The 26,238-nt window shown below is 49.4% G+C and overlaps 1 long non-coding RNA gene across 1 annotated transcript; it reads left to right on the top strand.

Annotated features, from left to right (window-relative positions):
- The first annotated feature begins 6,343 nt into the window (after positions 1–6,343).
- LOC146894052 (uncharacterized) lies at positions 6,344–17,617 on the top strand. The gene is made up of 2 exons (XR_015002109.2): positions 6,344–6,445; positions 11,731–17,617. It is a non-coding gene; the product is annotated as an uncharacterized LOC146894052 (long non-coding RNA).
- The last annotated feature ends 8,621 nt before the right edge of the window (positions 17,618–26,238 follow it).

The following is a 26,238-nucleotide window of genomic DNA, read 5'->3' as shown; positions in this document are numbered from 1 at the left end:
GGGAGAGCAGTTCCATACTGGTTAGGGGTCTAAACTGGAAGTAGAGGGGCTATGGCCAGTAGGTGCAGTGGACGAGCCAGTGCTTGCAGCTCTTCCTTCAAGCAGAGGTTTGGATGAAGGATGCCACCCTTGGTCCTGAAGACGACTGGATACTTTTCCTTTCCTCCCTTTCTTCCTCCACTTCCTCTCCCTGCTCTCTGGTGGTTTCTGAGCCAGTGTGCTGGCTGCTCTTGTAGACAATGGAAACCCAACAGAATAGAAAGTTCCCACAATCCTTGAGCCCAGGAGGGACTCAGGAGCTGTGAGGTCAGAGGTCACATGCAACTAGCCCTCCAGAGTCCGGGCTCTAGTGCCGGCAGCATGCCAAGTGGTATGTGGGGGTTCATCCTGAACTGTAATGTCCTCCTGTCTTCCATGTCTGTCCCCACATCTGCACTGTTACAGCTGGACAGGGCTCTCTTCTCTCTATAGAGGGTAAGGTTCATTTCTTTTTCAGAACTGGTATAAACCAAAGCCTTGGGGTTCAGAGTCCAGGTGTCCAAACCTGTGATCTCAAGAGGATGTGGCAATGTGCTAGGGTGTGAATGGGGTTAGGCTGTCATCCTGGGGAAATTTCTGAGTTGAGATGACATTTCTTGAGTGCACATACCCTCGACCCTCTCTTGAGATGCCATTCTGTTGTTCAGCAGCAGAGGTCAGGAGCCTGAGAGATCAAAAGCCTTATCCAAGAGCCCAGCATCTCTGTCTGATGTAGCTGGTTTTCTTGTCTTGGCCTGATAAACCCCGGTGTGGTGGACTTGGCATGGATGGACTGCAAGCTTACCGTCTTGTTCCTGAAATGACACCCAGGGTGACCGTAGGTGACTGCGATGTGTGTGAGGGCTCATCCTGGTGTCCCAAGCAGGCCTACCGTCATCCTTCATGAGATGCTGGGGTGGAGGCACTGGCTGTCGCCTTCTCCATCGCTCTTCAGCCACTGTGAACTCTTGGTCCTCCTCGCCCCACCCCTCCCCACACTCCACAGTTCCCATAGAGCATTTCGGGGAGCAGCGCATGACTTAGAGAACCCTGAACTTGCTGAGCCATATAGTGACATTTCATTTGTATTCTAATAAATAAATAAAGCCTGCCTGAAGGTCAGAGAGTAAAACAGCCACCCTGGTCAGCCGTACAGACCAGGCAGTGGTGACTCACACCTTTAATCCCAGTAGCCACACTAGTTGTCATAGAAACCGGGTGGTAGTGGCGCATGCCTTTAATCCCAGCCCTAGAGAGGAATATAAGGCAGGAGGAGACAGCTCTCAGACTCAGTCTCATTCTGAGATTCCTGGAGGCAGGATCGCCATCTCGGACTGAGGTCGAGGTAAGAGCCAGTGACTGGCTGCTTTTCTTTTCTGATCTTCAGGTTGAACCCCAATTTCTGTGTCTGGATTTTTATCAATTGTGCTATGGAGTGGGCTGCAAACAAGGTTGCCCGGTCAAGCCTTCAGGGGAGATTTACCCATCTGGGGCCCTGAAAACAAGAAAATACATCCTGATCCTAGGGCAGGTACCCTGTCTGCCTTCAGGGACTCTTGTCCACCAAAGGGGCCTTGAAAGGATAACCTGGTTAGAATATTCTGCCTGTGAGCTGCAGAACCGTGAGGCCCGTGAAGAACTGCTACCAGGGGTGAGCAGTGAGGCCCCCCAAGTTTCCTCATCTGCAGAGGGAAGCATAGACATCTGTACCACCATCTGTGACCCCTCCATTGCCTGCCTCATCTCCTTTACGATCTAGCGTGGGGCAGGAGAAGGGTCTTCAGATGTGGGAATCCTATCCATTTCTTGCTATTTTGTAAAGTCTCCTGCTTTGAGGGTTGGTTGGCAAATCTCAGGTCCAGTCTGCTCAGACACCTGCTCCTGTACTGTGCCCGTTTCTCTCAGAGTGTCACAGACTCACAGGATACCATTCAGGACTATCCTGAAGGACACTGCCACCATCTTCAGGGTTGCTGGGCCAGGAACCGGTTCTGTCTACTTCCTCTCTGATCACACATGGCCTTGGGGTCCCTGGGAAGAACTAGACTATACAGTGGGGCTCTCTCTACACAGCTATGGGGAAGCCACCACCTTGCAGGCACCTTCCAGAGCGGCTGCTTTACGGCCCCTCACCCAGTGCTCTGTCAGGAAGCCTAATGCACTCTTTGGTTTCCATGGTGAACTTTGCTGCGCTCACACCTCCGTTTAGGGTTGGGACCTTAGGAGGAGAGGCAGATGTTGCTTATGTCTCTCCTGGGAAGGAATTTTAGCAACACACAGCCTCATCCAGAGCGGTGAGGCAGGAGACAGGGATTGACGCTCCAAGCTGCTCTCTGAGTTGACAGCCAGCCGGGGAGATGGCGGTTCTCCGCAATATCTTTTCTGATTTATTACTTCCTCATTGCCTATGCATAGCAATCTAAATTTCTAGCTGTTAATGAAAGATTATAGATGTGTTAAAAAAACACCCACAAAACCTCCATTCTTTGCACTCATATTGTTAATTAAATCCCCAAGTTCCATTTTCAGGTTTTAATTAACAGTGCTGGGCACTCAACTGGCATGTTGGCCTCACAGGTAGCAAGGCTCTCTACAGTCACTCTGAGGAAACCTCAGGAACAGGCGTCTTCATGGAGGTCCAAGCCCTCACCTGTCAGGGCCAGCAGGCTCCCTTGAAGCTCCTTGGGAAGTGGGGGGCACCAAACAAAGTGAACCACTGGCGTGCTGACAGGAGAAGTTCTTTCTCACTAGGGTCATCATATGTTCAAGGGTCCTCAGTTCTTGTTGGCGGGGGTTGGGCATGTGGCAGTGACAGCCATCCTCTGAGGCTACAGTTGTGGTTCAGGCTCTGTGGCACCTGCGCTGGCTTCCTAGCTGCAGACACAATGCACACTCCCCCGAGTCAGGAACCAGATCAACACAGATCACAGCGCTGTGCTTTCTCTGAAGTGGGACCACCCCGTGGAAATAGAGAAAAGTGGGTGGGGCAGATGGCTCAGTTGACAGAGTTTGCCCTTCAAGAAAGAGGACCCGAGTTTTATCCCTAGCACATGATGAAAAAGCCAGGTATGGTGATGCCCATTTGTCGTGTCAGAGCTTGGGGGCAGAGACAGGAAGTCCCTGGAACTTGCTGGGCAGCCAGCTCAGCTGAATTAGTGAACTCTAGCTTCACTGGGGGAAAACTGTCTCACAAAACAAGGTGGGGAGTGACCCAAGAAAAAATCATCACACACCACACACACACACACACACCACACACATACCACACACACACCACCCACACATACCACACATACACACACCACACACACACCACACATATAAACACCACACACACATACACCACACATACACACCACACATACACCACACATATACACCACACATACACACCACACACACACCACACATACACCACACATATACACCACACATACACACCACACACACACCATACATACACACCACACAATACACCACACATACACACACACCACACAAACACCACCCACACACACCACACATACACACACCACACATACCACACATACACCACACACATACATACACACCACACACATACATACACACACACCACATCCATCACACCACACCACACATATATCCACCACACACACACACTATACCACGCACATACACACCACACCACACACACACACACACACACACACACACACACACACAGAGCTCTGCAGACATTTTCAGAAAGGCTGTACTGTACACGGCACTGTACAAGGGTGTGGGATCTGAGAGTACACTCAGGACAGCCTCGAGGTGAGATGGGCATGGGTGTAGGGTCACACGTCTGCACTAGTAAAAACCGCAGAGAACCACCATTCTCCTTCACTCTTGTCTGAGCCTCTGGAGTGAGCCCTTGAATGTGAGGTTCAAGGAGTCCCCCGATGTCTCTTAGCATTCTGTCTTGACAGGTGGTGGAGACCCAGGCCTGCTGATGAGCTAATGGCTCTCTCTTCTCTGCCCTGATTCCTGAGCAGAGTCGAGTGAGATGCCAGGGGCTCCCACAAGCAACCATTCGGGAGGGAGTCAGGAGGAAGGATGGTCCAGTCGTGACGGGGAGGAACTGTGGTGGTTTGGACATTGAGGATTTGGACCTGCAGGATGCACAGGTTGCTGGAACTTCTGGAGACCCAGGGGAAAGTCATGGTTCCTGACCTGGATCCTTCGGGAGACGTGATTGGAGGAGATGCTGTCTTCTGCAGGTCACAGTTCACATCTGCGTGAATGGCACGCGGAGCAGGATGGAGAGAGGCAAGTGTCCGTCCGGCTCCTTCCTTTCTTCCTGCATTGCAGGCAACCGTTCTCAGGCATGAGTTCTGCATCCCCAGTGTCTGGGGTCGTCACCTGGTGAATTGTTGAAGGACGACAGAGCGTTGATTCTTTCCTTCCCTTGGGCACCGGGGATCGAACTTAGAGCCTCGCTCATGTTCACAAGTACTTTACCACTGAGCTGGTTCTGAGCTTCGTTTTTCTCAGTTCTGTCTCCCTCTCTCCCTCTGAGATAAGGCCTGGCTGTGTAACCCAGGCTGACCTGGATCTCCTTGCCCTCCTCCTGCCTCCACCTTCCTAGAACTGTGGCTGCGTGTGTGTCACCATGCCTCACTCTACTCTCTCACCAGTCCTGTGCTTCTCACTGTGGGTTGACTGTTTTACTGCCAGGTGACATTTGCCAATGCCTAGGGACATATTGGTTGTCACAGTGAGGAACAGGATAGAGGTGAGGGACACTGTTAAACATCTCGCAATGACAGGTCATTCCCTTCCCCTCTCCTCATTAAGGATTTCTCCTAGCAGAGACATGAGAGGTGTCAGGGTTGAGAAGTCCCCCAATGGTGCTTTGAGGGGGTAGAACAGTGGGGTGTAGTGGGCAAGTCTCACCTCTCTGCTCACCTAAAGCCTTCTCTCTGGCAATGACACCGCCTCCATTGCGAACGGGTTAGGGAGAACCCAGCAGAGTTTCTGTCTGTGGCTCCTGTTCCATTGCTAATCCTCAGGCCCCCAGGGGTCCCCACACCATGGATGCTGACCACCGCCTGGGCCTGAAGGAGCTAACATGGCAAACCTTTCCGTGTCTGTTTTCAGTCTTCATGGCTGCAGGAACAGAGGGTGTGTTAAATACTTGCATTGTTACGGTGACAAGACACCTGATGAAAAGAAACTTAAGGGACAAAGGATTTGTTTTGGCTCAAAGTCTATCATGGTGGGGGAGGAGTGGAGGCAGGAGCGTGAGCAGCTGGTCACACAGTCCTTCATGGTGGGGGAGGCAGGGGTGTGAGGCAGCTGGTCACACAGTTCATCACGGTGGGGAGACATGGAGGCAGGGGTGTGAGGCAGCTGTCACAGGTATCTCTAGTTAGAAGGCAGAGAGTTGGATGCTGGTGCTCAGTTCACTTTCTCCTTTTGTTATGCAGTCTAGGACCCCAGCCTTTGAAATGGGCGTGTCCATGTCCACATCACCTCAGTTAACTTAATCTAGGTAATCCTCCACAGTTATGTCCAAGGTTTTGTTTCCATGGTGATTAAAAAGCCCACCAAACTGACAATCATTATTAACCATGGCAGAGAGAAAGCCCAGTGTGGCCACAGGCAAAGCAGGATGCCCTTCTAGTAACGGGCATAAGGGCCACCTCTGTCCCCAGGTCTTCCTCACTTTAGGTATGGCCTGGCTCTAAGGACCTTCCCCACCCTGTCCTGGAGCCACTGCTCTGAGTGTCTGTCCCATTTTACCTTGTGGCTGCCCCAATGGGACTCGTGCTTCAAGCCTCCAGAAACACTGTTCACACCCCTACTCCTGGCCACTCTCCCTTCCTGCTATACCAACAAGCACAGCCTTCCATGACCCGTCCCTAGAGGGGCAGCTTCACCACCAGTGCCATCTGCCAGGTGCATTGCTTGTGTGACCACAAGTGGAGGGGGTGACCAGCATTTCATTGCCACCATCTTTGATACGAGAAAGCAGGTGGGAGGGAGGCACTTACGTGGAGTATGTGTCCCGAGGGAAAATGCCTGCCACACAAGCCTAGCTAACCACACAAGCGTGATCCCTAGAGCCACGTGAAGGTGAAAGGGAGAGCCAGCTCCACAGAGTCCTCCTCTGGCTTCCACATGCATGCCTGATACACACACACTCCTGTTATACACATAATGATAATTAAAAAAACAGAAGTGCCTTGTGATAGCTGTGGGCACCCAGTGACTTTGAGGGGACAGGGCTGGGATGCTCACTCATGGTCAGGCAGGTGGCAAGCTGTGTGACTCAGGAAGATGACGCTTGGGTTTCTCTTCCAGGGCCTGTGATACTTAACTTTTTGTTAACGTGACATGAACCAGACACAACCAGGAAGAGGGACCCTCGGTGGAAGAATCACCTCCCTCAGATAGACCTGTGGTAAGTCTGTGGGGGATATTCTTGATTGATGACTGATGTGGGAGGGCCTGGCTCACTGTGAGTGGTGCCATCCCTGGGCAGGTGGTTCTGAGTTGCATGAGAAAGCAGCTGAGCAGGGTGAGCAAGCCATGGGAAGCAAGCCAGCAAGCAGCACCCCTCCGTGGTTACTGCCTCTACTGCTTAAGTTCCTATGCCCGACTTCCCTCCAAGGTCCGCTATGATCAGGACAAGGAGGCCAAGTAAACCCCGTCCTCCCCAAGCTGCTTTGGTCATGGTGTTCATCCCAGCAATAGGAAGCCAATTAGGGCAATGACCTGTTCTTGCCAGAGAGCCAGGGGCAGAAGGATGCCCCTCTGACTCCTGTGATAGATGCTTCCTTATCAGCTGGGGATTGAACGCTGGTCCCCAACTGTGTAGCCTTGTGTCCTGCAGACCCTGGCCACCATCATGTGCCTCATGTCTGAGTTCTAAGTTGCCTCTGTTTACATTGATGGCTCTCAATTCAGGGGTTAATTAGCTACTGCTCTTGGAGCTCATGGGGCAGACCTAGACAGGGTAAAATCCTATCCATGGCTAAGGCACCTGCCTCTCAGTTCAGAGACAGAACAGCTATGTGACTCAAAGGCAGGCATGGGAGAAACATCTCATACCACTAGCCCAGACAGGTAGTGCCTTCCTCCAGGTCGCCAGGCACCTCTGCAAGGACATTCATTTTGGTCAATTCCAGGAACGTTTTGGCCCAGTGCAGGCGGTACAAGAAGCTACTTAGTGAAGTGGGTGTTTAATCTTGCTGAGGTCACAGGTGAGAAAACACAAGCGACTTCAGTTTCCTGGGCTTCCCCTGTGGCATCATTGTGGCTTGCTTTTTTTGAATGGAGGATGCACAATGAGAGCCATGTCGGTGCAAGGGCATGTGCAGGTGTGCAGGTGTAAGTGCAGGTGCAGGTGTAGGTGCAGGTGCAAGTGTAAGTGCAGGTACAAGTGCAGTTGCAGGTGCAAGTGCAGGTGTAGGTGCAGGTGCAAGTGCAGATGTAAGTGCAGGTGCAAGTGTAAGTGAAGATGCAAGTACAAGTGCAAGTGCAGGTTCAGGTGTAGGTGAAAGTGCAGGTATAAGTGCAGGTGCAGGCACAGGTGCAGGTGCAGGCACCATGCTTTTCATAAAGAGCTTGGGAGGAACTCATCATTTAGTGGGGAGCTGGTTTGAGAAAGTGGGGTGTAACCCCTGGTACATATAGAATAGCAACACCCACATGGGGAGGGAAGAGGCCTGCCCCAGTAAGCACGACTGGAGATGTAGCCGAGCAGATGAGATCAGCACTGGGGCTGTAACCAGAGGAAACAGGGTCAACAGAGGCGGCTTCTGCGTGCCTGTGTTTACTGTAGCCTTCTCCACGTGAGCCAGGGCAGGGAGTCAGCCCATGTGCCCATGGATGGAGGAGCGGATAAGGGAATGCCACTCACCTCTGAAAACATAGGATGTCCTCTCACCTGTGGCGTGAAAGGCGCCTGGTGTCCCCATAGGCGCTGTCCCAGGCAGCGAGGACTCCCATGTCAATGGAAGACAAATGAATTCTTCCCCTTGGCTTTGTCATACACACCAGATCGGGTCAAATCTTGTAATGTTTTAAGTAAGCTTTCAATGTTGTGTTGGGTGGCATTCATAGCTGGGACATGGGAAGAGATGGGAGGCACTCAATGTATGAATTTAAGAAGGATGGAGTTGGCAATCTGAAGGTGACCCAGGCATCCCCCAGGGAATTCAGATTTCTTCCTGGGACAGTCCTACTTGTCCTGGAGTTTGCAGTCTGTTTGCATCTCATGGAGACTGTCAGAACAAGCCTAAGGCAAAGCTCCACGGTGCCCCTTTAAACCCCTGGTTCATCCAGGGGCTCCGACTGTGATGTCTGGCTCTCCTTCTTCCTTCCTGGCCGTGGCTCTGCTCCTTTCTACTGGTCATGCCCTGTGGTAGCAAGACGGTTGTTGCTGCTCCAGTTTGCCTTCCTCCTGAGCTCTCTCCGCACCATAGAGCCCGAAGCACCTAGCGTCTATTGGCACAGTTCACTTTAGCTGCTCATCCCTGCATGGCAGCCAGAGAAATGTGATCCACCAATCATGGCAACTAGAGAAATGTGGTCCTTTGGTCAGATCTGAATCCGATGTCAGCTTCTGGAACCAGGACGGGAACATGCATGGGGAGGGTGGGAGGGTGGGTCCCAGAAGAAACCAGAAGAGGGAAGGGACCAAGCAGACAGAACACAGTAACCAACTTCCAGGACAGAATCACAAGCCAAGAAAGATCAAAACCCACAAACACCCATGTGCCCACCTTCTGCTTCAGAACCTGGGTAGATCATTGGTGTGTCCTCCTCCTCCCCAGACTGTCTGACCTGATCCCTGGTCACAATTTAAATTTAAACAGCCTCTTGGTCCGATGGAATGGAGCAGCAATTACAGATTTAGACAGAGAAGTGAAATTTCCAAGAGGCATTTAATTTAGACTTAATTGCCACGATTTCCAGTGGTCTTGCAGGTAGTAATTGTTTAAAGACACTTCATGAAACCTAATCAGGCCATTGCAACACTCTGCAGGCCTGGGACAGTCTGCGGCCGCCGCAGTCACACACTGGGAACATCTGCTTTGGCTAGGTGAAGATGGCTGTGGGGGTATGGTTTCGGGGATGGCTGCAGGCTTACTGCTCTCTCTGGAAAACCATCATGTGTATTTGGGAGTCTGAGAGCCGGGGTCAGGGTGGGGGAGCCCTGGCTTCTGCATGCCTTTCCCCAGGACTTCATATGCAAGCATCCCAGCACTTGTCAGGAGCCCTTATTATGTTCTTCTGTAGATGGCATGCTGAGAGGCCAGGCTGTGGCCAGGCTCCCCCTAGGCACTAAGCATTGCTTTTTAAAATATTTTCTTTTCTTTATCTTTATGTCCATTGCTGTTTAGTCTGCATATGTGACTGTGTGAGGGTGTTAGATTCCCTGGAACTGGAGGTACAGATAGACAAACAGCTGTGAGCCTATGTATCTATCATCCTTTATCCCCGGTTCCTCTAATTCTCCCCACAACCCCGTCCCAGGCTGTGCTGTCTCTCAAGTGTTGTGATGATGATGGTGGTGGTAGTGGTGGTGGGTGTTCAAATCCAGCAGCCTTTGTTTCTGAGTTGCTGGTGAGAATGCACAAGCCATCGATTCTCTGGAAAGACATGTCACACACCGAGTGCCTATAGGCCTGGTAGCCGCGGGGGCCTCTCTGGAGGCTCAGACAGGTGAAGTGTCTGAGCGGTGCTGGCCTGGGGCCTGCAGCCCGTGTTGGCTATTATTGTTATTATTAGATCTGCAACATTCATTAGACGATGCTCAGGCACTTTGCCAGGTTCTGTGTACGAAGACAAGCTCATGTCTTTGCCTGTAGGGAGACAAGTGAACAAGGAATGGATGGTGTGTGCTGTACACTTGAGCCTGCATCCGGTTGCTGTGCACCAAGGGGCTCTGAGCACAGGGAGGGCTTCCTGGGAGCATACCGGTGAATATCTGTCCTGCCTAGGGATGCGGGCAGGACATTAGCTCCCAGCCTGCGCCTGCTTGAGCTTGGGTTTATGGAATGATCATGGCTTAGAAGGGTGGAATGCCCTCAGTGCGGCGTCTCCTCTTGACTTTGCAGTGACCCTGGTCACGACCATGTTGTCACCCGGTATATTGCTGGGTAGTGGGGCTGATTTGCTTTCCCACCGAGGTGTGGGACTTGCATCCCTATGACTTTGGGGCTGACTTTCCTATGTGGAGGGAGAGACTGGGTTGATTCTCAGAGATTGGGACAGACCAGTGAGGGGGAACTGGACTGGCCTCTTAGGGGCTCTTCTCACCTTAGACTCTGACCCCAGGCAGGGCAACCAGAGTCGCGAGGTGATCTGAGTTAGTGCCAGGAACATTATCCTCATTGTGCCCACCAATTTGGGCTGGAGGGGGACAGACCAGGGCTTATGACTTGGCCACTCCCCCATGTTTTATATTCTTTGTGAGGCTTAGTTTGTTTTTACTAAGGGATGCACAAGCCTGTGCATCCTTGCATACATGTGTGTTAATGTGTGTGAATGTATGTATGTGTCTGTACTTGTGTGAATGCATATGCATGTGTGTGTCCCGCTCATTTGTTAGAATGTTTGTGAGATAGTCAGGAAAGCTGTTCTCACTAGGGATGAGCCTCTGGGGATTCTAAGAAAACAGTTGTGTGTCCCCCACTGCCCCCACCAACCTGTACTCAGTCACTGAAAGCTGAGCCTAGAGGCCCAGATTCCAGGAGCCTCCAGTGAAGAGCTTGGCCTAGCCCATCAGCCAAGAGGGTGCTATATGCCCCAATGCCCAAGAACTGTATTTCCAGCATACTTCTGTTTCTCTCCACCACAGATCCCCTGGGACCTTGCTTTTGAGATCCCGAGGACAGACCTGTGTGTTTCTAGCAATCAATGCAGGCTGTCCCTCCCTGGAAGACTGTGAGGCCTCAGGAGCCAGCTCTGTGTTCTTGGAGCCACCTCCCAGGCCCTTGTCCTTATTTGCTGATCTTTTTTTGAAGCTGTATCAGATTTGTTTTGTGCCCTGCTGGTGGCAGCAATTGCTGTCAGGATAGGGGCTGTGGTGGCCAGAGGAAAGTCCCACAGGTGAGGAAGTCCTGTGGCAGTGGCCTCAGCCATGGCAGCAGCCGGGTCTGGGGCCTTTATCTTCCCAATGGCCTGCCTGCTCCCCTTGCTCACTCCTAACAAGGCACTGGGGCTTCTCAGGGCCTCCCTGCTGCCTCCAACTGTCTTGACACAAAGGCAGCTTTGGATTCTTTCTGTAACTTTTCTTGCACTTGAGCTGGGCTCCTGGGAGCCACTGGCCAGTCTCCAGGTGGAGCAGGAGCAGATGCAGAGCCCGTATTAACGATCTCAGAATTATTTCTTGGCCAAGGAGGTTGGGGACAGAGTGTGCCGCCAGAGCAATCCAGGCTGGCTAATTGGGCAATTTAAAACTCAGGGTTTTAGAGCCTGGCAGCTCTACTTCCCCCAACAGAGGGCCAGGGTGGTTTAAGATAGGGACATGTGTTGTCACAGTCCTTTAGGGAGTTACAATAGTCCCAGTTCTGCATTACCTGTCACTATGGCAACTGTGCACTGAGCTTTCTCCCCTCCGGGTCTCTCCATCACAGAAAGAGATTGTGGGCTGGGAAGCCTCAGATTTGGTTCATAAGTAATTTTCCCCATACCCTCTTTCCTTTTTCCCTTTTTCCCTTTTTTCCTGTGTGTCAGGAAACGTGGCTCATCATCCAGTTTTGCTTTGGGGACTCCTCATACTTCTGGAAAGAGACCCACCTGCTGTGTTTCTGCATTAGCTCGGTTCTCCAGAGGAGCAGAACAAATAGAAGGACATGCTTTGCGGAAGGGGATTTGTTAGATCTGCTGAGCTCAGTGACGGCCGTCTGCACACTGGAGAGGCAGAGAGGAGGAACTGCACAGCCTACAAGACCGGACGCCTCTGCGGTCCCAGCCTGGCTCTGAAGGCCTGGAGGATCCTTGGGGAGGCTGGCTGGCTGTCCAAGCAGTCCGCGTTGGGAAGCCAGGAGCCTGGGTCCTGATGCCAGAGGAGGATGTGGATAGCAACAGAACAGGTTTGCTCGCAGAACAAAGTCAGACAGGCAGCCCTGCTTTGCCTGTGACCTCATCACGCTGGGGCTTGGCCTTCAGAAGGCGCGTCACACGCTGGGTGAAGGTCTCTTGCCTCAGTTAATGCTTCCCAGAAATGTCCTTACAGGTCAGCCATGAAGTTAACTGATCCCACTTCGAGTTGTTAACCAAGATTTACTGTGACATTCTCTCCTTAGAAGAAGACAAAATGTTGGGATCATAGGCCCTGTGGGAATGACGGGGCTCCTTGCATAAAAGCCCCTGTAGGGTAGTGGTTGCCTCATGGGCTTTCAGGCTGGATTTTTCTTTTTCTTTTTCTTTTTCCCTTCCTTCCTTTCTTCTTTTCTTCCTTCCTTTCTTTCCTGTCTTCTTCTTCCCCTTCTCCATTTCCTTCTCTTCCTCCTCCTCCTCCTCTTTCTTCTTCTTTTACAGGGTCTGGGTATGAGCCTTGCCTTGTGTTTCCTATCTGGTCTGGTGGTTTGGCACCCTGTGATCTGTGATTGCAGGATAATGATACCCCCATCTAGCCAGGGGAATCCCTAGATCAGCAAGAACCTCTCAAATACAAGTGGTCAATTTAGAGTCACACTCAAGTGTCTTCTTCACTGGGCACACATATCCAGGTCACCCTCCTGTCTGCATCTCCCCAGGGCCGGGGACAGCCAGGGTTAGCTCTGTTTTTGTTTTGTTTTGTTTTTGTTTTGTTTTGTTTTTGAGACAGAGTTTCTCTTTGTAACTTTGGAGCCTGTACTGGAACTCACTCCTCTAGACCAGGCTGGCCTTGAACTCACAGAGATCCGCCTGAGTGCTGGGATTAAAGGCAGGCGCTACTGCCGCCCGGCTTGGATAAACTCTGTTTCAGAGCCTGTGCCTCAGTGTTTCCAGGTTCAGACTCTGATGGTGGTTACAGTTGGTAAGAATTCCGGGGATAGGTGATGGGGTCGAGGCATCTAGGGAGACTGAGAAGCCATGGGCCAGGCTGGCTCCCTTGACCTGGCCTTTTGAGGACAGCCGTAGCTGAGTATGAGTCTCAGGAACATCTGTCGGGAAGAGATGAAAGCTGTCATAAACCTGTGGCTTCATTTCCCTGGCTTGGTAACATTCTGCTCCTGGCCTCGTTGGAATTCAGGGAGTGACACACACAGGCTGTCTCCTGGTGGTGCTATGTGTCGGATTCAGCCCAAGACACTGTTCTCTTTTTGGCTGACCTTTCCGCTTTGAAATTGCCTGTCACAGAGCATGTTATACCCAGAGGTCAGCACAAGGCTTCATTTCACTCTTGTGTTGGGAAAAAAAGAACATCAAACAAACAAAACAAACCTTCCACAGCCCTAAGGGCCTCAGCTTCAGTGCACCTGCCGAGCTCCTGGGACAGACATCCTGGCCTTATCAGAAGAAAACCAGAGATGTGTTACCTGCTTTGGAAGTGTGTGCGGACAGCTATTACCTTCAGGGAAGTCTCCTCCTCTTCTGGGGAAAGGACACTTAACAAGACGGTCCTCTTGGGAAACTTGTCTGACAGAGAGGGATGAGCGGGTTCTGGGGATACCCAGGAGATAAAGTGTTTGCTCCTTAAGGATGCTTTCCTTACTGGCGTTCCATAAGCAAGACCTTCACCCCAAATGGTTCTGAAGCAGCAGGGGGGCCATCACCAGGAGGGTTGAGACTTGCAGAGATCATGAGTCCCTAAGACTCTGGTCAGTCATGGGGGTGTACATCAGTAGAGCTGAGGAGGGATTTGCTCCCAGGGTCACGGGTGGTTTATTTAGATTGGGTCCCCATTGTGGGGTCTCTGATGGGTTGTGTGGGTCTTGCAGGGAGGGAGTGGAACAAGTGTGGCCTGCCTCTGCCTGTAGTGTTGTCTGCTTGGAGAAATGGTGGGGCTTCCTGCATAGAAGCCTCTGTAGGGTCAACAGTAGCTCCGGGGACTCTCGGGGTGGATTTTGCAGAGCCTGGGTACAAACTATTTTGATTTTCTGTCTGTGTACTGATGCTTTGGCACCTGTGGTCTTTGGTTGGGGGGGGTGGACACCCCTGTATAGACAGGTGAATCCCTAGAAAGACAAGCAGATTGTAGAGAGCCCCCAAATGCAAATGTCCAACCTAGAGTCACTCCCAAGCTCCCCCTTTATCATCTCCTGCTCAAGTCTTCCCAGGTTCAGGGAGAGACAGGGGCAGCTTTATCCCAGCACTGCCCTCCGCCTGCCCACTTCTCCCTGTGGGAACCATAGTGGGGGCGAGCTTCCCTGCTGGCCCTACTCGTTTCTGTGAATGCAATAAGCTTCTTTCTTTGTCAATCACTGTCTTAGTTACTGTTCGATTGCAGTGAAGAGACACTTATGATTAAGGCAACTTCTGAAAGAAAGCATTTAATTGGGGGGCTGGCTTACAGTTCTAGAGGGTTAGTCCGTTGTCATTGTGATGCTGTGCATGGTGGTACACAGGCAGACATGGTGCTGGAGTCGTAGTTGAGAGCTTTTATCTGAGCCATAAGCAAGAGGGAGACACACACATACACCAGGCCTGTCATGGGCTTTTGACACTTTAAAGCCCAACCCCAATCATACACCTCTTCAACAAGGCTACCCCTCCTAATTCTCCCTAAATAATCCACCAACTGGGAACCAAACATTTAAATATAGGAATCTATAGGGGGTCATTATTACTCAAACCATCATAGTTGCTTCTGTGCCTGTGTATTTTACCAGAGTAAGCAAGTCCTGGGTCCCCTTGATACAGGTCTCAAGAGAGGACCCCTGGGAAAGGACACCCAGACCCCACCTTCTCTGAACCCCCTGTCCTCCAGGTACTCCCGGTCCTGGTCAACACAATGCCAGGCTGTGCTGGGGATCCTGAGAGTGATCCAAGAAATGGTGCTGAAGACTTGCCTACAGGCCAATCTTGATTAATATTTTCTCTTCCTGGGACCCTGAGGTTTGGTAGAGACACAGTACAGTCTGAGGATTGCCCCTTCGGTCTGAGCATTGGTAGAGAGAACCGCATACTTAAAAAACCTGTACTCCACAAAATTGGGAAACTTAAAGGAAATGGACAGTTATCTGGATAATTATCACATACCAAAATTAAATCAAGACCAAATAAACAAGTTAAATGGACCTATAACCACAAAGGAAATATAAACAGTCATCAAAAGTCTCCCAATCAAAAAAGAAAAAAAAAGGGAAAAAAAAAGCCCAGGATCAGATGGTTTCAGCACAGAATTCTACCAGATTTTCAAAGAAGAACTAATAACAATATTCCTCAAATTGTTCCACACAATAGAAACAGAAGGAACATTACCAAACTCTTTTTACGAGGCAACAGTTACCCTGATACCCAAACCACACAAAGACACAACTAATAAAAAAAATTACAGACCAATATCCCTCATGAACATTGATGCAAAAACACTGGCAAACTGAATCCAAGAACATATCAGAAAAATCCTCTACCACGATCCAGTCGGCTTCATCCCAGAGATGCAGGGATGGCTCAGCATATGAAAATCTATCACTGTAATCCACCATATAAACAAACCGAAAGAAAAAACCCCTCATGTTCATCTCATTAGAGGCTGAGAAAGCCTTCAACAAAATTCAGCACCCCTTCATGATAAAGGTCTTGGAGAGAGCAGGGATACAAGGAACATACCTAAGCATAATAAGGGCAATACACAGCAAGCCAACAGCCAACATCATACTAATTGGAGAGAAACTCAAAGCGATTCCTCTGAAATCAGGAACAAGACAAGGCTATACACTCTCCCTGTTTCTATTCAATATAGTACTTGAGGTTCTCACTAGAGCAATAAGACAGCAAAGGGAGATCAAGGGGATTCGAATTGGAAAAGAAGAAGTCAGACTCTCACTGTTTGCTGATGATATGATAGTTTACATAAGTGGCCCCAAAAGTTCTACCAGGGAATTCCTACAACTGATAAATGCCTTCAGTAATGTAGCAAGATATAAGATTAACTAAAAATTTAGTAGCCTTCCTATATACAAATGATAAATGGGATGAAAAAAGATATCAGAGAAGTATACCTTTTATAATAGCCACAAATAACATAAAATATCTCAGAGTAACTCTAACCAAACAAATGAAGTACCTGTATGACAAGAACTTTAAATCTTTGAAGAAAGAAATTGAAGAAGACACCAGAAAATGGAAAGATCTCCCATGTTCTTGGTTAGATAGGCTTAACATAGTAAAAATTGCAATCTTACCCCAAACAATCTACAGATAAAATGTAGAACCTAACAAAGCCCAGTAAAATTCTTCACAGACCTCAAAAGAACAATACTCAACTCAATATGGAAAAACAAAAACTCTGGATAGCCAAAACAATCCTGTACAATAAAGGAACTTCTGGAGACATGACAGTCACTGACTTCAAACTCTACTATAGAGTTACTACAGCAATAAAGACAGCTTGGTGTTGGCATAAAAACAGAAAGGAGGACCAATGGAATTGAATTGAAGACCCTAATATTAATCCACACACCTGATTTTTGACAAAGAAGCTAAAATTATAAAATGGAAAAAGAAAGCATCTTCAACAAATGGTGCTGGCATAACTGTGTGTCAACATGTAGAAGAATGCAAATAAATCCATATATATCACCATGCACAAAACTCAAGTCCAAATGGATCAAAGACCTCAACATAAAACCAACCACATTGAATCTCACAGAAGAGAAAGTAGGAAGTACACTTGAATGCCTTGGCACAGGAGACCACCTCCTAAATACAACCCCAGTAGCACAGACACTGAGAGCAACAATTAATAAATAGGACCTCCTGAAACTGAGAAGCTTCTGTAAAGCAAAGGTCAACAAGAGAAAATGTCAGTCAACAGAATGGAAAATATCTTCACTAACCCCACATCAGACAGAGGATTGATATCTAAAGTACAAAAAGAACTCAAGAAACTAGACATCAAAAGAACAAATAATTCAATAAAAATGGGATGCAGACCTAAAAAGAGAACTCTTAATAGAGGAATCTCAAATGGTTGAAAGACATTTAAGGAAATGATTAAATTCCTTAGCCATCAAAGAAATGCAAATCAAAACAACTCTGAGATACCATCTTACACCTCTTGGCTCAGAATGGCCAAGATCAAAATGTTGATGACAGCTTATGCTGGAGAGGATGTGGAGTAAGGGAAACACTTCTCCTTTGCTGGTGGGAGTGCAAGCTGGTTCAGCTGTGATGTGGGATTCCCTCTGTATGCTGTGAATATGTTTTATTACCATTGATTAATAAATAAACTGCTTTGGCCTATGACAGGGCAGAATATAGCTAGGTGGGAAAACTAAAGTGAACATAGGGAGAAAGAAGGTGGAGTCATGCAGATGTCACGTAGCTGCTGAAGGAGAAAGACGCCAGAACCTCACCAGTAAACCACGGCCTCGTGATGAAGCACAGGTTAAGAGAAATGAATTAATTTAAGATATAAGAGCTAGCTAGGAATATGCCTAAGTCATTGGCCAAACAGTGTTGTAATTACTATAGTCTCTCTCTCTCTCTCTCTCTCTCTCTCTCTCTCTCTCACCCCGTGTGTGTGTGTGTGTGTGTGTGTGTGTGTGTGTGTGTGTGTGTATTTTGAGTTGGGGGCAGCAGGGAAATGAAAGCAGAGTCTCAGTTTACACAACTGCTTTGGAAATTAGTACGGTAGTTTCTCAGAAAAGTATGAATCTATCTACCTTAAGACCCAGCAATAACACTTTTGTGCATATATCCAAAGGATGCTCAATCATACCACAAGGACATGTGCTCAACTATGTTCATAGCAGCATTATTCATAATAGCCAGAACCTGGAAACAACCTAGACACCCCTCAACTGAAGAATGGATAAAGAAAATGTGGTACATTTACACAATGGAGTATTATCAGCAGGCAAATGGACAGAACTAGAAAAAACTATACTGAGTGAGGTAACCCAGACACAGAAAAACAAATGTAATATTTACTCACTCATAAGAGGATATTAGACATAAAGCAAAGGATAACCAGCTTATAGGCCACAACCCCGGAGTACCTAGACATCAAAGAGAACCCTAAGAGAGACATACATGGATTCATCTAGGAAGGAGAAAAAGACAAAATCTCCTGAGCAAATTGGGAGTGTGGGGAGATGGTGGAAAGGAAGAGGGGCGGAAGGAAGGGGAGTGAGAAAAAAATCTAAAAAAAAAAAAGGTTTCCTCTTCTCAGGTTTGTCTAGGTTTATGCCAAGTTGACAATGTGGCACAGTTGCATTAACCAAAGGCCATCCTTAGCAAGCCTCGAATCTGGCTTTCAGTCTCTGAAGGTTATATTATTGGGGTCATCACGAAGAACAGTTCATCAGTAGTGTGACAAGAGCATGGAGGTGGACCCAGCAGGTAGCACAAGAAGTCTTTGTAAGAGCTCCACCTTCAGAAGGCTCAGCTCTTCCCCGCAGGTACTCCTAGCCACCACCAACCCTGGGAAACTGCACAGGGCACCACAGCATTAAGGACTAGCTCAAGCCCTCAGTAAAAGGACAGCAATAGCCCTGAGCATGGAATGTTTCCTCTTCCCCAGCTTGACTCCTCCAAGTTGGACCAGTACTTAGTCATGCTGCTGAGGATCCTGCAGGTCCAGCGCTGATCAGGCATCTTCTCCAATGACGAAGGAATTGCCACAGACATGAGCCAGGGAGTCAACCTCTACGTTCTACTAAAGTCTGTATATTCCTGGGTTCCTGGCCCTGTCCATCTGTCTATCCACTTGACTCCCTGATCCATGGCAGGTGCCCTGCTGTGTTTTCAGTCTGTCATTCATCAGTCTTTGAGGACATTATTAATGTCTTAAATGTGGCTCATGGCACCAACGTGAGTCCCTAAACCCTGGGGTCTCCCTGTTAGATTGTCCCAGCCACTTGTCTTGCACTGGTCTCTCTGCCCTTACACTCAATCAGTCTTATCTACTGTCTGACTGTGACCTCAGTTTCCCCATCATTGAGAAAGGAGGCTGTTCTAGGTGAGCTCCAAGACCTCCCCCCCCCCCACTGGCCCAAGATTCCCTTTTGTGCTCGCGTCAAACACCTACTTTGGGATTGTCTGTCCCCGACGTGATTCGGTGCTTCCCTGTCTGGGGATTGCAAACTATTTACCTGATGACGGGTTTCTTGTCTTCCCACCGAGCCTGACAGTCACGATGGAGCGCTCAGGAGTGCCAGGGCCGTTTTACTTTTATTTTCTTCCTTCCCGAAGTTCAATATGCTCCGAGTCACCTCGGCATGGAAATGCTATTTTCCTGGCAGGAATGCATTTATTGGAGCTGTCACTCATTCCAAGCTACTCCGTCTCAGCTCTCCAGCTGACCTGACCGAGCAATGCGGCTGCCTGTAATTTACTGGTTGATAGACCCAAATCACTGCGCAGACCTTGCCGGTGGCACAAGTTAAGGACAAGTTCTCTGCAAATTGGTTGCCAAACAGGTTCGTGGCCCTAAGTGACTGAATTTTCTCTCCTGGCTAATTTCCCTCTGTGAGCTGGTTGGCTTCAGAAGCTGGGACTCCCCTGGAGCCAGAGGCTGGGGCTGGAGTCAGAATCAGAAGGAGTACAGGTCAGAGATCCAGGTAACCCGAGTTAGAACTCCGGTGGGTCACTCACTAGTGGTGGCAGACGGACCACAACCATCAGTGGCATCATGTCCCCAACGGAGGTGTCAGATCCGCAGTAGGGGTACAGGGTCTAGGTGAGGCCATAGCAGATGGACCACTTTCCAGCAGAGGTATTGGGTACCCGGCAGAAGTCTCCTGCTGGAGTACTGGGTTTCTGTCAGGGGTAGGGCAATATCAGGTACAGGACTCCCTTGCAGGAGCGCTGGGTCCCCGGCAGGGGTGTTATGTCCCCGTTAGTGTGAGGGGTCAGTGGGTAGTTGAACTCCCCTCAGCAATAGCACCCAGCGTTCATGTGTGGTGTGGCAGTCAGCAGGGTGCTTGGAAAAATTTGGTCCTTGTCTCCATATCTTGCCCAGAGCTGCCCACAGTTTACTGGCATTCCTGTGCCCACTGTGGTGAATGAGGGAGATGTGCCTCATAGTCTCTGGCATTTGAATACTTAGTTCCCAGTGGGTGGTGCTGTTTGAGAGGTTTAAGAGCTGTGGCTTTGCAAACAGAAGCATGCCCGCCTGGAGGAGGACTCTGAGAGTTTAACAGCTCACACTGTTCTGAGTTCATCCCCCTGGTTTCCTGCCTGAGCTCCCAGACACTGCCCCTGCTTTACCATGGTGGACTCTCATCCCTCTGGAGCCAAAAGCCCGAATAAGCCCTTTCTTCTTTAAGTGGCCTTTATCTGTCACAGTCATAGGAAAACAGCGAATCCATCCACCTCTCGGAGTTCTAGATGTACAGTGATGGGTGGCCCCCGAGCAGAGGAGTTTCCCCTTGCTAATGATGCCTGGGCCATACCTAGCTGCTGGCATCTTCTGTCTCCCTCGGAGAAGCACCTCCCTCTGCATTTGTCCCTTCTGTCACTGAGTCCAGTGAAAGTCGTTGAGAGGGAGACTTTGGGAAGCAGGAGGCAGGCTGAGACAAGCTGCCCACGAGTGCCTGAGTGTGGAAGGGAAGCTTTTCTGCTCAGCACACCCTGGATCGTGTACAAAGGAGGATGGCTGCAGGGCTTTACGGGGAATGTGAGCAGCTTGATATTCTCCCTATCCTTTGTTGGTCATGGCAACTTGCTGAATATCAGAGGCAGGTTTTTTTTTTTTTTTGCCTGCTCTCATTTTCTCCTCCTCTTCCCTTCCTCTGATTTCTTCTTCTCTAAGAGCACCCCTGTAGTGTAGAGACCTCCCCAACATGGTGGGCCCTCTCCCCAGGAACAGTCAGAACCCGAGTCAGTGCCACCAGGGCTGGGAGCACAGTTTCACTGGTCAGAAGGAGGAACAAGGTCCCCACAGAACCCTACTGAGTGTTGTCAGTCAACTTCTGTATCCCGTGGGCTCCCACACCACACCCTTCCTTGGCCTCACTGCTCTGGCTCTGTCTCTTCAGGCCCACTGAAAAAGGCTCTGAGTTCTCCATTCTCAGAGCTCACCGGAGGGAAAAGGATTCCAGGGCTTTCATTGGCTCTGCCTCCATCATTAGATTACAGTGTGAGCCAACTGGTGCATCCTGAAGGTTCAACTTCCGGGACTGAACACAGCAGAACTTCAGCCAGAGCCAGGAAACTGCAGTCACACGGCAGAAGGGGACTATTGCAGGGACAGGGAATCCCTGTAGTCTTCATCAGATTCTCTCTCTCTCTCTCTCTCTCTCTCTCTCTCTCTCACTCTCAAAAGATTTATTTATTTATTATGTACACAGTGTTCAGCCTCCATGTGTGCCTGCAGGCCAGAAGAGGGCACCAGATCTCATTACAGATGGTTGTGAGCCACCATGTGGGTTGCTGGGAATTGAACTCAGGACCTCCAGAAGAGCAGTCAGTGCTCTTAACCTCTCAGCCATCTCTCCAATCCCCCCATCAGATTCTCTTTATACTTTCCCCAGAGAAGGGGAACAGGCCACCCAGTAGGGCATCTCTCAAATCCGCCCCCAGAAGACGGACCGCTCAGCCTTTTTTCTGTTTGCAGACTTGCTGGAGAGCCTGCAGTCCTGACTCACTTTCCCTTTGCTCAGCAGCTCAGCTTTACTCTGGTCCAGCTGCCTCAGGAGGATGGTTGGTTTGGGCAACCTGATGGCTGCAGAATAAGCTCTGGAGAGTGTCAGAGAGTGGTCAGCCTCATTAGTTCCATGTGTTGCTGTGCATCCAGCTCCTACCCAGCTGCTCAGAGAGACAGGAAGTATGGCGGAGATAATGAGAGGGTTATAGTCCAGGTTGGGGACCGGTAGGGATTCAGGGCTCTCTGACACTCCCCTACTTACATATGACTGAACTTTGGGGGAGGGCTATTTTGCTAGTTAGTATGTGACCTTCTTGTGTGAGCAGAAGAGGGTTGGGAGCCAGGGTCCTTTTCCAGGTTAAGCAATGAATGCTGAATTATATCAGGGAAGGGTATTCACTTTCGGGGCAGCTTCTGTCTCCAAGCTCCAAGACAACTACCTGGGAAAGGCAGACAAGAAGGGAAAGTAATTGGTGGGAATCCTCCTAGGGAAACATTGACAGATGATAGAACTGGGCCTCTAACTTCGCTCTAAGCCTCGTGGGCAGGTGGGAGGTCACTGCACTGGAAGTGGGCAGGGCTGTGTCTGAAGTCACAGACCCTCAATGTCTTGGGGCGCAGAGGTGAGGTGAGTCAGGGAGAGGGGCTGAGCCTGTTTCCGTCTTTCCCTACAACTGTTTAATCAAGTCTTAGGTTTTAATAAGTCAGCAGGTCCAGATGTTTCTATTGTATGCTACAAGTGTTAATTATCTCCTAATTACTTATTAGCCGGCCGTGCTGGCAAGAGCTGCCCTGGAAGCCCAGCCAAATGAGTCCAAAGCTTCAAAAAGGAGTAGATTAACTAATGGTGTCTTCTGGCAGTGGGTGCCAGAGATTTCTCATTGCCTATAGGGTTATTTATGATAGTTATTAGTTTTGGAGAGGAACCCCAGTGTCCTGTACACTGGGGACCTCTGTAGCTAAGTGCTCAGAGCCTCAGGGACAGGCTGGCATGGGCATACTAACCATTAATTGGTGTTATTCAATAATTCTCATGCGTGGCCGGGCTCTGAGGGGCTCAGGAGGGTTGATGAGATAGAGGTTCTGGTTCAGATCTAGAAGGGAAACACACCTCCGGTGCTTTGAGGCTCTCCGAGTTTTCCCTAGGCCTTATTCCTCCACACCTGTTTCCTCAGCTGAACCTGTGGGCTTCTCTTCTGATCCAGAGCCCAGACCTACTACTGCACAGGAACTTGTCCAAGCCAAGTCTTTGATGAATGGTGGCCCTTCCCAGGGCTCGTAGCAGTAGGATATTTGTGGCTAACTCTAATGCCCAGATCTGAACCTTGCCAATGGCTGTGGCCCCATGCTAAGGTTCCAGCTACACCTGTTAGCTCTGGTCATCTTACGTCAGTAAGTCAGCATGGACTGGCAGGGTGGGGGTGGGGATAGCTCACTTGATGACATGCATGAGGGCCCGTGTTGGATCCCTAGTATTCATATAAGATGCTAGGTGCAGTGGTGCATGCTGGGGAGATAGAGACAGGAAAGTCTCTGGGGCTCATTAGCCAGTTTTGCTAGTCTAACTGATGAGTTCTGGGCTAGGGAAGGGCTCTGTGTCAAAGGACGTGGATGGCATTCTTGAGAGTGACGTCCAAGGTTATCATCCAGCTTCCACACCTCCACACATGCACCCACATACACAAATGCAATTATACCTATATGTACACACAAAATGCACACATGCATACATGCATGCATGAACACACACATGTGTATGCACGTGCGCACACCCACCCACCCACCCACCCCATATTTTTTAAAAAGGACCAGTATCAGGAGTGGCACTGGAGGGCTTGCTGGGGAGGGTAGGTATCTACTTGCTATCTACTTACCTCCCTTGCCCAGTTGGCAAAGACGCTCTTCAGCAGGCCACCTGCTGTGAAGGGATCTGCTTGTCATCTCCCTGGGAGCTCTGCACCTGCTTCCCATTGCAGCAAATGCAGCTTGCTTCTTGGTCTCCTTCTCTGCGACCCCTTTGCTATTCATGAGGATTAAAAATAGACAGCGTGAAGAGTAAGACAGATGAATGGAGTCATTGATCGGGGCAGTTTTATAGAAAATCATGACCTATTTTTTTTCCTGGTGTTGAGGTGCATTGATTTCTGTGTAACCCATGAAGCATGATGCATCTGTTTCCCCAGCTTCACTGTGGCTCTGACAGAGGGGAAATGTGCAGCTCTTAGAATTCTTGCACCACCTGGTAGCTCCCCTGTATGTCCATCCATCCATCCATCCATCCATCCATCCATCCATCCATCCATCCATCCCTCCGTCCATCTGTCCATCCATCCTCCATCCATCTATCCATTCGTTCATTCATCCATCATCCATCCATCCTCCATCCATCTATCCACCCATCCATTAATTCATTCTCAGATTCTCCTCCCAACCTTCCCTCCCTCCATCCCTCCCTCCATCTATCCATCCATCATCCTTCCTCTATCCATCCATCCTCCATCTATCACCCATCCATCCTCCATCCATACATCATATATCCTTTATCCATCCATCCATCCATCCATCCATCCATCCATCCATCCATCCATCCATCCATCCTCCCATCATTGCATCCTTCTTCTCCTTCATTTAGTCGTCCATACTTTTTTCCTCCCACAAATCCATCCTCCCCATAGATACTTCAGGGTTCTGGAGTCATGGCCTCTCACTCGTTCCTCTCAGAGTGGTTCAGGTCCTCCTCATTTATTCCCAGGAGACACCTGACTGAGGCTGCTTGGCTGTGGGATGTTATCCTCCTTTAAGCCACCTTGTCCTTTAGATACCTGCCGCCAGTACTGGCCTCATCCTTGCTCCTGTGTTCTCCAGCGTTGATGGTCAACTGGCCAAGCTCTAGAATCATTAAGGAGACAAGCCTCCACATACACCTGTGTAGGATTATCTAGATTGTATTAATCTCTGGATTATCTCAATTAGATTAATTGAGCTGTGAAGACCCATACTGAAAGTTGGTCACATTATTCCCTGGGCTGAGTTCTGAACCGTTGAGAAAGGGGAAAGCTAGTCAGCATGAGCATCCGTCCCTCTGCTTCCTCCCTGAGGATGCCATGTGACCAATGAACTCCTGCCTCCACTACTTTCTTACCAGGATGGACACTCCCTTCCAGCTATGAGCTCCCTCCACAACTCTTTCTTCCTTAAGCTGCTCTTTTAAGGACATTTTATCATAGCGAAAGGAAAGCTAACTAGAAAAAAGACAAACGCCACTGTCTAGGGGGTTCCCCAGACTCCTCCCGCTCCCTTTTGAAGCAAAAGAAAGGTCCCACATGTTCCCTAATGCAGCAAAGTCAGTAAAGCCACCAACTCACATTCTTGGGACAACACCTTATTGAGTGGTTAACTTCCTATCCATGGTAGCTTCCAGGTGATTGTGGCTATGTATCAGCAGACCTACTTGGAGATATGAACAATGAGTCTTTTGCTGCATACTGGGCAAGGTTTGTTTTTTTTTGTTTTGTTTTGTTTTTTGCTGTGTACAGTGTCTGGCTTATAGAAGGAAGTAAACTTTGGAGCCCATTTGCAGTATCCTGGGAATTGTCTGAGATGATGGGAAGCCTTCAGTGATGCAGATTTCTGGGGACAAATTCCAGGCTCCTAGCATCGTGTGCAGGTCTGACAGGATCCCAGGAGCCTTATAGGTCAATTAATCTTGCCAGGATCTGGACTCATCTGGTGAATAAGTCATTGTGAGTATATATGAGGGAGCTTGTAGATCGGGTCAGTTGAGGTAGGCATCCCTAGGGCAGTGGTTCCGGACTGTATAAAAAGGTGAAAGCAAGGTGAACACAGGCATCCGTCTCTCCCTGCCTCCAGACCGTACACACAGCGTGACCTCTCCTCTCACTCTGTCATCACCACGCCGTTCCTACCACCATGGACTGTGCCATTACACTTTGAGTCAAAATAAACCTTCCTTCCTGAAGCTGCTGCTCAAGCTTGTGAGGTTGACAAAGTTGCTGCCACACAAGTCTACGATGGCAACTTAGTTAGGCTTAACAAGGAGGGGGATTCGGACTCCTGCTGCAACTTGATGTGATGTTATGCTGATGAAAAGAGCCAGACACAGAGCGACACTGGGATGTCCCAGAGTGAGCAGACTTTCAGAGAGTGGGGTAGTGGAGGAAACTTGGGGAGCGGGAGATGCATGAGCTCCCGAATGAGGACAATTTCTGCTTTGTAAGTTAAGAGGCATTTGAGAGGGTGTTTTAGTGGTTCCTTAATCATGTGAATGTACCAACTTAAACATGAACAGTCAAGGATTATTAGGATGCTGGGGCTGGAGGGAGGCTTCAGTATTTAAGAGCTCTTAATGTTTTTGCCGAGGACCTGGGTTTGAGTCTCATCACCCACGTGGCAGTTCATAACCATTCATAACTCCGGTTCCAGGGGATTCAACATCTTCTTCCGGTCTCTGAACTCTGTATACATGGTGTGCAAATGCA

The sequence above is a fragment of the Myodes glareolus genome, chromosome 6 (genome assembly GCF_982192425.1).
Source record: "Myodes glareolus chromosome 6, mMyoGla1.1, whole genome shotgun sequence".
NCBI lineage: Eukaryota > Metazoa > Chordata > Mammalia > Rodentia > Cricetidae > Myodes > Myodes glareolus.
Note: the sequence above shows the minus strand (reverse complement) of the source record. Positions and strands in the feature narration are given on the sequence as shown.